A 12762-nucleotide genomic window follows, 5' to 3' on the forward strand; every position below is an offset into this window, starting at 1 on the left:
GTATTAGCGGGTTTGTGTTTATAGCAGTGTTGACACCATGCTTATAGACCTTATGTTAGAGTGAAGGTTATTGAATAGTGTTCGTGGGCTTGTGTTTAGCAATGATACAATTAATGCTAGACCTTGTGCTGGAGTGGTGGTTATTGCATGAATAATGTAAGTTGGTCTAATTTTAGCAGTGATGACACCGTAGAATAATAATTTGTCTTAGTCATTATGATTTTTAAACTACATGTACTTATATTGTGCCACCTTTTTCTTTTTAAGGAGGGAAAGAAAAAGGTTGAGAACATTTGCCACTGTGAGGAGATTGAGACCGATGTAAATATACACTATTCATCGATGTATACATGCAGTGCGCTTCCGTTGTTAGCTGGTTGAAGAACCAAACAGGATATGAATGCGAACTTTGGTTTTGCTTTTACTTCATTTCTGTGTTTTGAAGTGTCCAAGTGCATATAGGGACTTTGGGAATTCCTGACTGGTATATGATAGTTATGCGCTGTATAACTATGGGGGAGCTGTGGCATAGTGGATAAGACTCACGACTCCAAATTGGAGGACATGAGTTCGATTCCCGCCCAGTATTACGTCCTTGGACAAGATGTTTTGACCCACCAAATCCCACTCGACCCAGGTGTATACTGGCAACGCCTCTGGTAGAGCAATGGTGACACTGAGGAGGCTACCCTTGAGAAAGAAGACCTGATTATTACATATATTAGGCCTATTATTATCATTACACATTATTATTATTATTATTATTATTATTATTATTATTATTATTATTATTATTATTATCATCATTATTATTATTTTTATTATTATTATTATTATTATTATTATCATTGTTATCATTATTATTATTATTATAACTAAGAACAGCTTTACCACAAACTGTGGTAGTGCTATTCTTAATTTAGCTATTTGTATCATCGTCATTATAATTATCAATATCATTGTCATAGTAATTATAACGTTACTCTCTTATAATAATTGTTATTATTGTCAGTCATTATCATCGTCACCTTCGTTAGTGTCACCGAAACTCCTCCCCTTCGACACCAAGTCGAAGGGTGCACATGTATAAACAGCTTCTGGGCACCCGCCAGTGAGGATATGCAGCAATTACTGAAGTGCTTCAGGAAAATGTTGCGGTGTCTACATCCCTGTTTTTAGCCAGGCCTGTGTTCTTAACTCTGGGATTCCATCACGCACACGGACGTCATCACTTATCATTGTTTATGTTGGTCGACGAACGCGTTAAGAGGCCTCACATCGTATCTCGACAATGTAAAACGTTCAAAGTGCATAAAGGATTTGCCGTTGCCTTCTGCGCTGTGCTGCATGTTTTGCCCTTAAATGTTCAGTCAACAAACCGGTTCTCTGTCCTGTTTTGAAGATTGCATGAGGAAGCTTACTGTCCCAGTCTGTGTTAGTCTAATGAGTGTGAAGAAACAAGGATCATGCGTGCTCATCAGCGCCAGCTGATACTCTATACGAGTGACTAATTGTTTATTTTCCGGGATCCCAGTAAAATGCTACAATTCCTCTATACGAATCTAGGATCTGTTCCTTGATTAATACTTCTGTCGCGAATTTTGCGCTCTACGCAGCCTACTGCAATAATTGTGTAGTAGACTGCCTGTAACTCTTCTTTCACGTGAGTTATATATATACAGGTTCACATCTAATAGTAAATTCCTAGAGGTTTTGTCGATAAGATGTTATAGGTATGAACAAAATATCCTGTACAAAGCGCACATGATTTTTCTACTGTGCTGCTTTCTGACGAAACCAAATCGTTTCATTCTAATTCTCAGATCTTCAAAAAGCATGGGTGTGCTCGAACTCCGTTCAAAGGTCCCAATCAGTTAAAAACATGATGGTGTGTATGTACTGTGTGTTAAATCCACCCACGAAGGTACAAGTTCCCTGAATTCGAATGAAAGCGTGTCCAGCATCTAATATGTACCAGGTTCTGTATCTGAGCACATCATTGATTACAACTACAGCTTTCCTAATGTTTCCTTTCCGTTTTGACTTCAATATCTTTAGGTATGACGAAGTAATAGGAACCTAAATGGAGAACAAATAGTGTTTCAGTATATTACACGTCACTGGCATGATATAAAAGTGGATGGAATACGCATTTGTGTAACTGTTCTCCCTGAAAACCACTGAAATCCCATGGTGAAGGTGGTTTTTGACTAGATCTACATGTACCTATAATGAATCTGGAAATTAACTATAATTGTATTTTCGTAAATACCCACTATACACTTACATGGCCTGAAAACAAAAGTTCATAATTCCCATGAGAGTGCCTATACAGCATGACCACTAACTAGGTGTTATTTCGAAGTTAGTATGTAAAATGCACCATTCTCATGCATCTTGCCAAATTTTCCCTCACCCACTGATAGTTTAGTTTCGATTCAAGAAATCAAAACTGCACTAAAGGGACAACGTGGGGCGGAAATTCCCCAAACCGTAATGTTTCCATATTTTCGCTTTGCGTCGTCGGTCCAGAAATGACTGGTTTTATTAACCGCTCTGCTGTTTAGACCCGGGATAGAGTAAATATGTCCGACGCAAAGTAGATACGAAGTACATCTTGAGGCCCGGATTCAAACAGACGATTACCTGTCGTGAAATGATCTTGAGATGTATCGTACTGTATTCTTACGAAACGACATAATATCATTGAGGAAACGAAGGTTCAGCTCTCTTTTGGTAGAAACCTATTCTTTACAGTGCTAATTAAATGGGCCAAAGCGAGCCTGTTATATCTTATACAGTAAACACGGACGTGAAAGATGAAATCAAATCAGCGCTGGAAGTGACATAATACACCGCGTGTTGGACTGTGTTGTGACAAAAAACACGTTGCTTCGCCAGGGTACCACATGATAACCATTCATACATCGGTGCATGAGAATGACTAATAACTTCCTTTGCTGACAACGAAAGAAATCACCAATCTAAAACATGTAGACTGTGTAATTACCACGTTTTAGTTTCACTAAATTTAGCACTCTGCGTTATGGGATTTTGTAATGGACTTGCAGAATTACAGCCACTGGCTGAGCAAGTTCTTTTTATCGCCGTGTTGAAATGAAATGAAAAAGAAATGAATTAGATGAAATGAAAGTGAAGTAAACTGCTCAATCCAGAAGAGAGATTAATGTCCGTCCTTGGGTGTGATTGAACACCATGATGAAATGAAAGGAACTTCATGATATTAAGAACTGTACATCTCATCGATGGTAAATATTGGGAACGTTTTGAACCTAGCAGAATCGTTTATGTTAATAGATCAAACTATGTAGACTATTCCAAACTTTTGTTACGGTCTTACTCAGTTGGCAGGTTTGAAAATATGAAGATAACAATAATTATATTCAAAGACAACCACAAAGATCAAACTAAACACTAAAAATTGCGTCGGCTTGTGGCTATGTAAATAAGCATCAGTTTCTTCGTTGATATATCATTGCTCATTGTACTGAACCTGTAACTCGTCATAATCAACAAACCTTTATTTGATGTTCACACTGGTGTATCATAATAGAGTACAACAGGAATTTTTCCTCAAGTGTAAGAGTGGATATATAGTTCACGCATACATCTCCCTTGAAAAAGCAGACCTTGCTTAGATCATCAAACTGTTTTATTTTCAAATGATGTTATCTTCATCAGACCATCATCAAGTCAGGACTACCCTGTACAATACACGCGCGTTCAACTACTTGTCAGTGTCCTCTTTGTGTTGTTTTGTTCCATTTGCGTTTTTTTCTCTTGCGTCAGCTTAAAAAACCCCCAAAACAAAACAAATTATGGTAGGCCCTACATCAACTGTCCTGAAACATCTACCTAATAGTACATGTATAATTTTTTTGACTCTTTGTTGGCAAAAAAAAAAGAAAAGAGAGAGAGAGAGAATTATAGCCATAAAGCCAGACAGAAGTGATATATATGCAGAGAAGATTTTAGAGTTGAAATTTTGATTTAAAAAAAGAATGACGTTGCAAACAATTATGCTTTATCATTTTACGAGCCTTTCGCAACGCTGCAAACATCACCACCACAAACATCCGCAGCAACTTACCTACTACCATATACAAACAGCATACATCTTATCAATCAACACGATCTGTCGACGTGTCCCATTTATTGTTCTGGGAATGATCAGATATCCCAGTTAGTAAGATAGTTCCGACGTTGACCAGTGGTGCTACTTAAACAGGAGGCATGATGTTTATTCCATGCAAACGTTCGTCAGTTGTAGGTAATCCTGGCGACGGATAATTGTAATTGTGTGGTGTTTGTAGAAAAGATACATATTCGTCATTGGTCATTAGTACGTGGCTTCCATCTTGAGGGGAACTATTTTTGTTTGGGGCCATAAGGGTTAAACGACCGCCAAAGTAGGAGTATTACACCGCTATCGTTCCATACGTTCACACATGGCGAAACATTTTAGGAAAACTTCAGACTATTATGAATAAACACCTTCGTTCAGTACGCCTTCCAAACAGTATGAAGATTTTTCTTGTAAACGCAAGAAAGCGGGAATCTCTATAATGCGAGCCGAGTGTCTAGAATGCTCGTGAACAGGACATTGTGAACGCTATTCAGAAATCATCACAAAGTGTTCCATTACAATGCTGTTTCGCATGACATCTCATGACCTTTACAACGCCTGTACATCAGTTTTAGTACTTAAAGATACTTGAAATTATATTTTGGATAAAACATTGATCCTCCAGTGATTGGCTGAAAGAGCTTCACATGATCACATATTTTTTCAACTATTTCGGAATGTTCTTTCTTTCTTTCTTTATTTCTTTCTTTCTTTCTTTCTTTCTTTGTATCATTTCCATCTGAGAAGATGGCTGGATAGCCCATATTCAGCTGCAATAGCTGGTCTAGATGTTCATGTGACTAAATAGGGAATTCCAGTGCAGTTGAAATTTAGTCTGAAAAGATGGAGACAAGTTTTCCTAGCACAACGATGGAAATTAATCAAAATGGGGTGAAAAATAAGGAAGTTGTGAAATGTTAAGTTTCTCTAATATTAGTATTTTCCAAAACAGTTGTTGAACAGTCGACATGAGTATGCAAAAAGTGAAGTGATGATGTCAACCCCTCACAACTTGCCGTATATGATAGTTGTACGTACAATTTTGAAATTTCCAGATTTCCACTCATGCCTATTATAAATACCTGATATATCTGACTGACCATTAGTTTGAAGGTTCAACCAGGAATAACATTGTGTTTTACACTTTAAAAACAGAAATCTTAAATTTTCGTCTTTTTTGTACACGATCAATGGAAATGTGAGGTGATCATCAGCTCACTCATTTGCATATTCATAGGAACTGTACGGGAACTGTTCTGCAGAAATCAGTGAAACTTCACAATTTCATTATCTCTCTCTTTTTATCCGATTTTGATCAAATTTTCACTGTTGTAAGATTTTACTCTTTCTTTTCAGACTAACTTATAACTGGACTAGAATTCCTGTGTACTAATAACTCTTCTTAGTCTCTAATGTAGGATCAAAACCAATTTTGTATTGTGTATAGTAAACATGGGGCGAATTGGGGCACTTAGAAGTCGAGTTGCATGGATCAGACATCAATGCGTTTTGATACAAAACGACTCTACAATGTTTCTTAGTAGAAGAGTATTTCATCCTCCATTATAGTTGAAATCACCAAAGTTTTTTCCTGCGCTTAAGATACAATAACTTATTAAAACGAGAGAGAGAGAGAGAGAGAGAGAAAACAAGAACTGGCTTTCGGTCACGTCGACATATTAGGTGTTCTTCCACATGAGCTTAGCAGTCTTTCGTATACCGAATAGAATCTGTCAGTGTTTCGATTGTAAAGGTACATACTGAATGTCAATTCAAATCTCCATTCCTCTTCAAATACAGCATGCATACCAAATATTTTATTTGTCGTTTTAACTTTATTTAATGTTATTCTCCAAGTTGGATTTGGGTCGGAAGCAGCGATATGTGGATAGGTATACGGGTATAGGCCTAATTGTAGTCAAGCCCCAAATGAGGCTTCTCAGTGAAGGGTCACTACCATGCGAAGCAGGTGAAGGAGGTGTTGAGCTTTTCTATTCAAGGGTGCATAAAAATGCAAGTATTAATACTTTACATAAACACATAACAACAACGTTGCTGCATGTTAGTTGATACCCCCTTGCTATCTATCATATTAGTTAGCAGTAATTATCAATCAATTACCAGGGATTGCCATCTCTAATCACAAACGTCTCCAATTAATTGAACAACAGTACAATGAGGTGACAATGGCGGCCATCAGAAAAAAACAAATGACTGTGATCGGCACACACCGAGGCAGACATTTCTCGTCGGCTCGCCTTATTAGTCCTACTCCTTTGGGATGTTAAAGCTTAGTGATGAGTTCACACATGGTGGACTAGATCACGTATACAGGTGTTAATAGGAGATAGCCGCTTTTAATCAGTGTCCATTTTAGTGATCTTGGGAGTGAGTGCGAGTATGGAATTCGCCTAGGACTATAACACACAAAACACAGAAATAATGAAATATTTGTACAACAGTACACACTTTGACGTGATCACAGCATGAGAGTGAATGGTGAGAGTGAGTAGAGAGGGAAAAAAACACACCAATCGAATAGAAAGCAGCATGTTCTCATCGTCAACCATGCACTGACCTAACATTATATCATTAAACTGTGTTTTTTTTTTGTATAAATAAATGGGTTTATATAATTATCGTTTAAGGCTGTCGGATAAGGAATTCCAGGCGTCTAGCCCCTGATATCTTCAATGATTTTTGTGCTACAGGACGATTCTTTGCTGGGGTTTTCTAAAGGATAGACAAACGATGTGTTGGGTAGGAATAAACAGCTAGAGTTATGGGGATGAAGAGGTCTTTGAACGGTGAAGGGAGCTGCTTGAACGTATATTTATACCTAAAGATTGCCGTTTGGAAGATGTGAATGTCATTACAGTGTTTTTAATTGATAAAACAATGGATCGGATGGAGATTGTTATGTAGCGTGAGTTCATGGTCAACAACGTGATGGCTTGTTTTTGTAAAAGCAGTATTAGGTTTGTTTTGGTTGAACCACAATTTCCCCCACGCAGTGTTATGGCAGGTAATATACGGTAATGTTACGGCATTGCACAAAATAGTTAAGGACTTCTAAGAAACAGTGTTTTTTCAGACTGTATAGAAATCTGATACTTCTGTGGTATGTACATTGTGTAAGACCAGTATTCGTTCGACGACAAAATTGAATCAATAGAATTATCTAAAAATTCAGTAAATTCATTTTCGACAATAATTGGATGTCCGTCAACACAAACATAATAATCGGTAAAATTAACATTTACAGAGTTATGAGACCTAAATTTTATAAGATCCTAATTGTCTTAGAAATATCTAGTGATAATGTATTACAAACAAGCCACGCAGAAACTTTAAATATTTCTAACATAAGTGTGTTGATGAGTATTGCAAACCTTTTATTGAAAAAAAAAATGTTTATATCGTCTGCAAAAAGTATAAGACTACGAAGCGGAGATGAATTTTCAATATCGTTGATAAAGATTATATTGTTAATAAGGATTAAAAGATGTATAATATTACTGTTATTATCTTTATCTTCTCCTTACAGGACATGTATGAGTGGTACCAGTCCATCTGTATTTTCAAGTTCTGGGTCTTGAAACATCACATTCTGTGTGTCAGGAGAACTTCTGTGGACAATAAGGAGGTACAATGTAATACAATTACATTTATGACTGTCATTAATAGTAATTTCAACGACGAAGATACTTTCTGTGATTTTATCTTAGTATGCGGGGACTTTCTCAGTGCCTTTATTTATTTATTTGTTTGTTCGTTCGTTCAATTATGAACAAGCTAATCCCAGATGGTTCGCAATACAGAATGTTGGCTCCAGTTTGAACTGTTTCAAACTTCACCCCATTTTTATTTGACTTTACAAAATTAAGTGTGATAGAATACCCAGAACTGATTTAATGAGGAAGTTGATAGTATTTCAAGTTTCACGTGTTGCCAAACTAAAGGTGATTTTGGTCACTATTCAAATAATCTTAGGCAATCTCACCTTGTCGCGAGTCCTCTGTGGACCACTACACAAATCTTCACTATATCTCTTTCTTTGACATAAATTCGAAAAGAAGAAATTATGTCACCGGCATCAAAGTACTCAGAGTTAGAGATAATTAAGCAGAGGGGTGAAGATGAGGAATGATTTTCTTTAATTTGTCTCCCTCGGTACAAATAAATTTGTAAGATTGCAATTTATTGCTGATCTACTAACAATTTAACAAACATGTCATGGAAAAAAGGAACCAGCAGCTGCGATCTAACAAATTTATTTGTACAGACAGAGGTAGACAAATTGAAGAAAGTCATGTCCTACTTTAGAGTTGTTATGATGTGCAATTATGACTTGCTTAAATGGGATGTTCTAATAATGCTTTGCTATTTGTTTGTTGTTCTGATCTAAGGGAGATATCTTATCCGACGACATCTAATTTGAATGTGATAGTGAACGGCATTATTGCACTCATGTAGCAAAAAGACATGACGAGGTTTTAACTGCCACGTCGTATACCATTCATTCAATTATTCTCATGTCCGATATGTTTCACGAAACCTTAACTCTTTCGAATCCGCTTTCTTTCTATACATAAGTCATTTGAACAAAGGAGTGGCCCTTTATGATAAGTTTTGATGAGGAAATGAAGAGAATTGGTTGAACGATCGTACTCCGCGATGACCCAGTAAACAGACGATAATCTTTCAAGAGAATTACTTTCACTGCCAGTTTCAAGTCTAGAGCTGCACTCTTCACAACCTTTTTTTCGAGTTTATGAAGTTGCCTAGCAACAACAAGCCGCACGCAATTCATGTTGAAGTACTTTCCACCACTCCAGTTGTGAAATCACAGATTATTTCACAAAGTGTCAAATAGTTCCTCTTTGTGGCAATGTCGATCATCGGTCGACTGCTAACGGGATGTAATTCGACACTTTGTCAGGAACTTTTAATGAAAGGATATAGAGTAAGTATGTTTGCCTCAAAAGAAACTTTGTAATATTTTTCCCATGCACTTTTCGCGTACCTTTTTTCTCCTGTTATTCCCCTTGCTAAGGGCATGTCGATATTTTGCCAGTAACCATTTCTTGAGAGTCATTTGATATAATTCTTCCCTTGAGTACGTCAGTATTGTATGATCTTCATCATTGTTGTTTTGTTTCAGGTTGTAAATATGTTCAAAAGTGTGAGTACATTTCTGTGCTCGCTGGTCAGTATGTGAGTGTGTGTGTTTGTTTGCTTGTGTCTTGTTGCACAGGTCTCACGAGCTCTTAATCGAGAAGTAACCATGGAGGGCTATATGCAGAAGACGGACAGTACTGGACGGAAGCCCTTCAGGAGACGGTGGTTTGTTCTCCACGGACAGACTCTCATGTACTTCATCAACCCACTGGTGAGCACGTGATCGTTCGCGACAGTGAAAAACATAATATCATAGTTCATAGTGACTGAAGGCCAGCACACGTACATCTTGATTTGTGCCGGATGTAATTGACTCTCAAAGGCAGAAATTGCTTGCACTCATCGGTGCTGAGTCCTGGAAGTATAAGCTCATTACACGGATCAATGGGTTGTAACGATATAACATTTTCATCTTCAATGATGAGTCGGATTATCATTTCTTCTTCTTTTTTTAAGGAAGACCCTAGAAAGCTCAAAAAGCATTCGTAGAGCTAGACCATAAATATATTGCAAGGGGCGCGTCCTCGTTATTTGAATGTAACGCCAAAAGGTGAAACGAGCATCTTTGTGAGTTTTACTATACTGCCTCATCACTTTGTGTTCGTCGTTTATACCCATATTGAAATATATATCATGCATAACGATATATTCGTTTAAAACAAATTGTCACCATTGCGAACCACATTAGGTACCACCAATAGTCAATATAATACAACCAATGTAACCATCCCAACCTCTACCATCACCCCACCTGTCATTCCAACCATCAACACTATCTTTCTCATAATCGTTCGTCTTCAATCACATCATTAGCATCTCATCATCTCTCATCATCTCTTCAGCACCGCACATCACCACCACTGTCATAAGCAACATCACCATCGTGACCATCGTCACCATCATCACCATTTTCACCATCATCGTCATCATCATCATCATCATCACCATCATCGTCATCATCATCATCATCACCATCATCAACATCATCACCATCACCATCATCATCACCATCAACATCGTCTCCATCATCATCATCAAAATCATCACCATCATCATCATCATCATCACCATTATCCATGTCATCACCATTATCACCATCATCACCATCATCATCACCATAACATTACCATCATCATCTCAATCAGTACTGCCAGAAAAGCTCACACAAGTATTGTCGTGGATCTCTTTCTGCAAATGGCTTGCAACAGGACGCCAATCCGAGGCGGTCAGTACCCCTGGGATCGTACAAAGATGGCTTCTCTCTTATCTTGACGGGCGAACATCATCCCGAATGGCCAAGCGGCTTCCACTTCCTCCTTAAAATACCCGGCAGAACGTTCACCTTCATCGCCGATACGGACCGGGAACGCCAGGCTTGGTATCACGCCCTTTTCAGCGCCTGCAAGACGGTCCAAGCTCAGTCAGGTTTAGTGCTCTTTGTTTGTTTTTTTGTTTTTTTGAATTATTATTATTATTATTATTTATTTATTTATTTATTTATTTATTTATTTATCTTTTTTTTTTGGGGGGGGGGGCACAATTACAAACGTACCGACAAAATCAAGAACAGCAACAGAACGACACAAAAGTACACCAGACATTCAACAAACAGGTTTAAAGAAGCAGCACAGAGAAAGGTAGGTGCGAGCAACGGCACGTCGACATTTTGTCTATAATATTTTGACGATAAACACTGCATGAAAATACTTTCGTCTCCACATTCAGTTTGCCAAAACACTCTGAGAGCAAGTCATTAGGAGCCACATAAACCAATGAACGATGGTACTAGTGAGCTAGTTTCAAAAGTATTTCATTCAGGATGTGAAACTAAGAGGCTGAATATTACAAGTGATAAAGTTGCTAAACTTCACAATTCGCCGTTGTTGATCAACTGAAGCGAAGCCACGGCGAATTCGAATTAAGGCTTACAGAACAGGTCAGTGCAAGAAATTTGATGGCCACAGTCGACAAAATGCCAAATAAACGTATCGTCTTCCAACAGGTCAAAAGCCAGACCCTCCGAGGAGGATGTCGGATCAAGAAATCCAAATGGTGCCGAAAACCCAGCGCAAATCGTTGCCACTTCCCGAGATACCGGTTCCACGAACATCTTCACCGAGCCCGGATAACCGAACGTCCATGCCGTCGAGGATCGCACCTTCTCCACCCCCTATCACTGACATTAGGAGGAAAGTATCCGAGGGGACAATCGCGGAGGAGGAGGAGCCGCTCTACCAACGCACTGAACGTAAACCGATCCCGAGTCCTCGGGCTTTCGACCCGGATTATCTCAAACCGGTAACCAGGGAATCTGATTCATCTGGCGGTGCACCTTCGGTTCCTCCAAGGTGAGCCTATACAGTGTGTAGTCATAATTAGGTGATCCGAGTATCCTCTCGGATCACCTTCTTTCACTTTCTCCTCAAAAGTTGTGCAGAAGGTTAACTCAGAAAGTCCTCTGCCTATCGTCCTCTGCCTATCAAATTCAAAATTATACCATCCAAAGACGACAGATCTAATAAAATCATTGTGATCAGTCGACCGTGACGTCACAATGACGTCATTTTATGAAATCACATTCTCATTCATATCTCATTAATGGAATGGAATTTCTCATGAAATTTACGTCTCATAGTTCAAGTCAAGCTCTTTCTACTCATATTCTCAAAATTCATCTTTATACTTAAAACGTACGCGTACGAGCACGTTAAAATGTTGACATGCTCAAATCGAGCTCAAAATTTTTTTGCACACGTTTCAGATCATTTGGAGCATTTTTTGCAAAATTGAAAAAAGTCGATGGACGCGTACGCGCGCGCGCATATACGCACGCGCAGCTCGTATGCAATAGAAATTTCCCGTTTTTTTCACATGGATCAGATGTCTGAAATGTAAAGGTCTAAATAATTCTACCAAGTTTCAAGTCAATCCGACTCAATATGACGTCGTACGTGCCCGTCAAAGTTGAAATTCCGCGCGGCCGTCAATGGCGATATACAGTGCAACTATGTCCCAAAACCGCCAATTCTAAATCCGATTTTACTCGTCAGGAAGGACGGTGACCCCCCCCCCCCCCCCCCCCATTTTCTTTACATATTCTGAAAGCTGATGACTTCTACATGTCATTTCATGGGTTGACAATGCTGGAAAAATGATTAAAAGATATCAAAATTCTCAATGAAATAAAAAAAGTAAATTTTCAAAATGACGTCATCAAATTTCAAGTTCACTCAAGCGTATCTCACTTATCCTTCTCTGATTTTCACCCAGATTTTAGTATGTTGTAGCTTATTAAATGCTCTTTCAGAAATGTGACATCAAAATTTTGATTGGATGACGCCATCACCTCGTAAAATTGGATTGAAAGTAACCTTGTCAAATTTGACCAGTTTACGTGTTATCTCTCTGGGAGTGCAGTTTTTCTGGAAATGAAA

The 12762-nt window shown here is 38.3% G+C and overlaps 1 pseudogene; it reads left to right on the forward strand.

Moving 5' to 3' along the window:
- LOC139725477 (uncharacterized) overlaps positions 1-12762 on the forward strand; it is a 72694-nt pseudogene that overhangs the window by 46390 nt on the left and 13542 nt on the right.

This window comes from Diadema antillarum, unplaced genomic scaffold (assembly GCF_040938485.1).
Source record: "Diadema antillarum isolate AM-2024a unplaced genomic scaffold, OU_Dant_1.0 seq00000043_RagTag, whole genome shotgun sequence".
NCBI classification, from domain to species: domain Eukaryota; kingdom Metazoa; phylum Echinodermata; class Echinoidea; order Diadematoida; family Diadematidae; genus Diadema; species Diadema antillarum.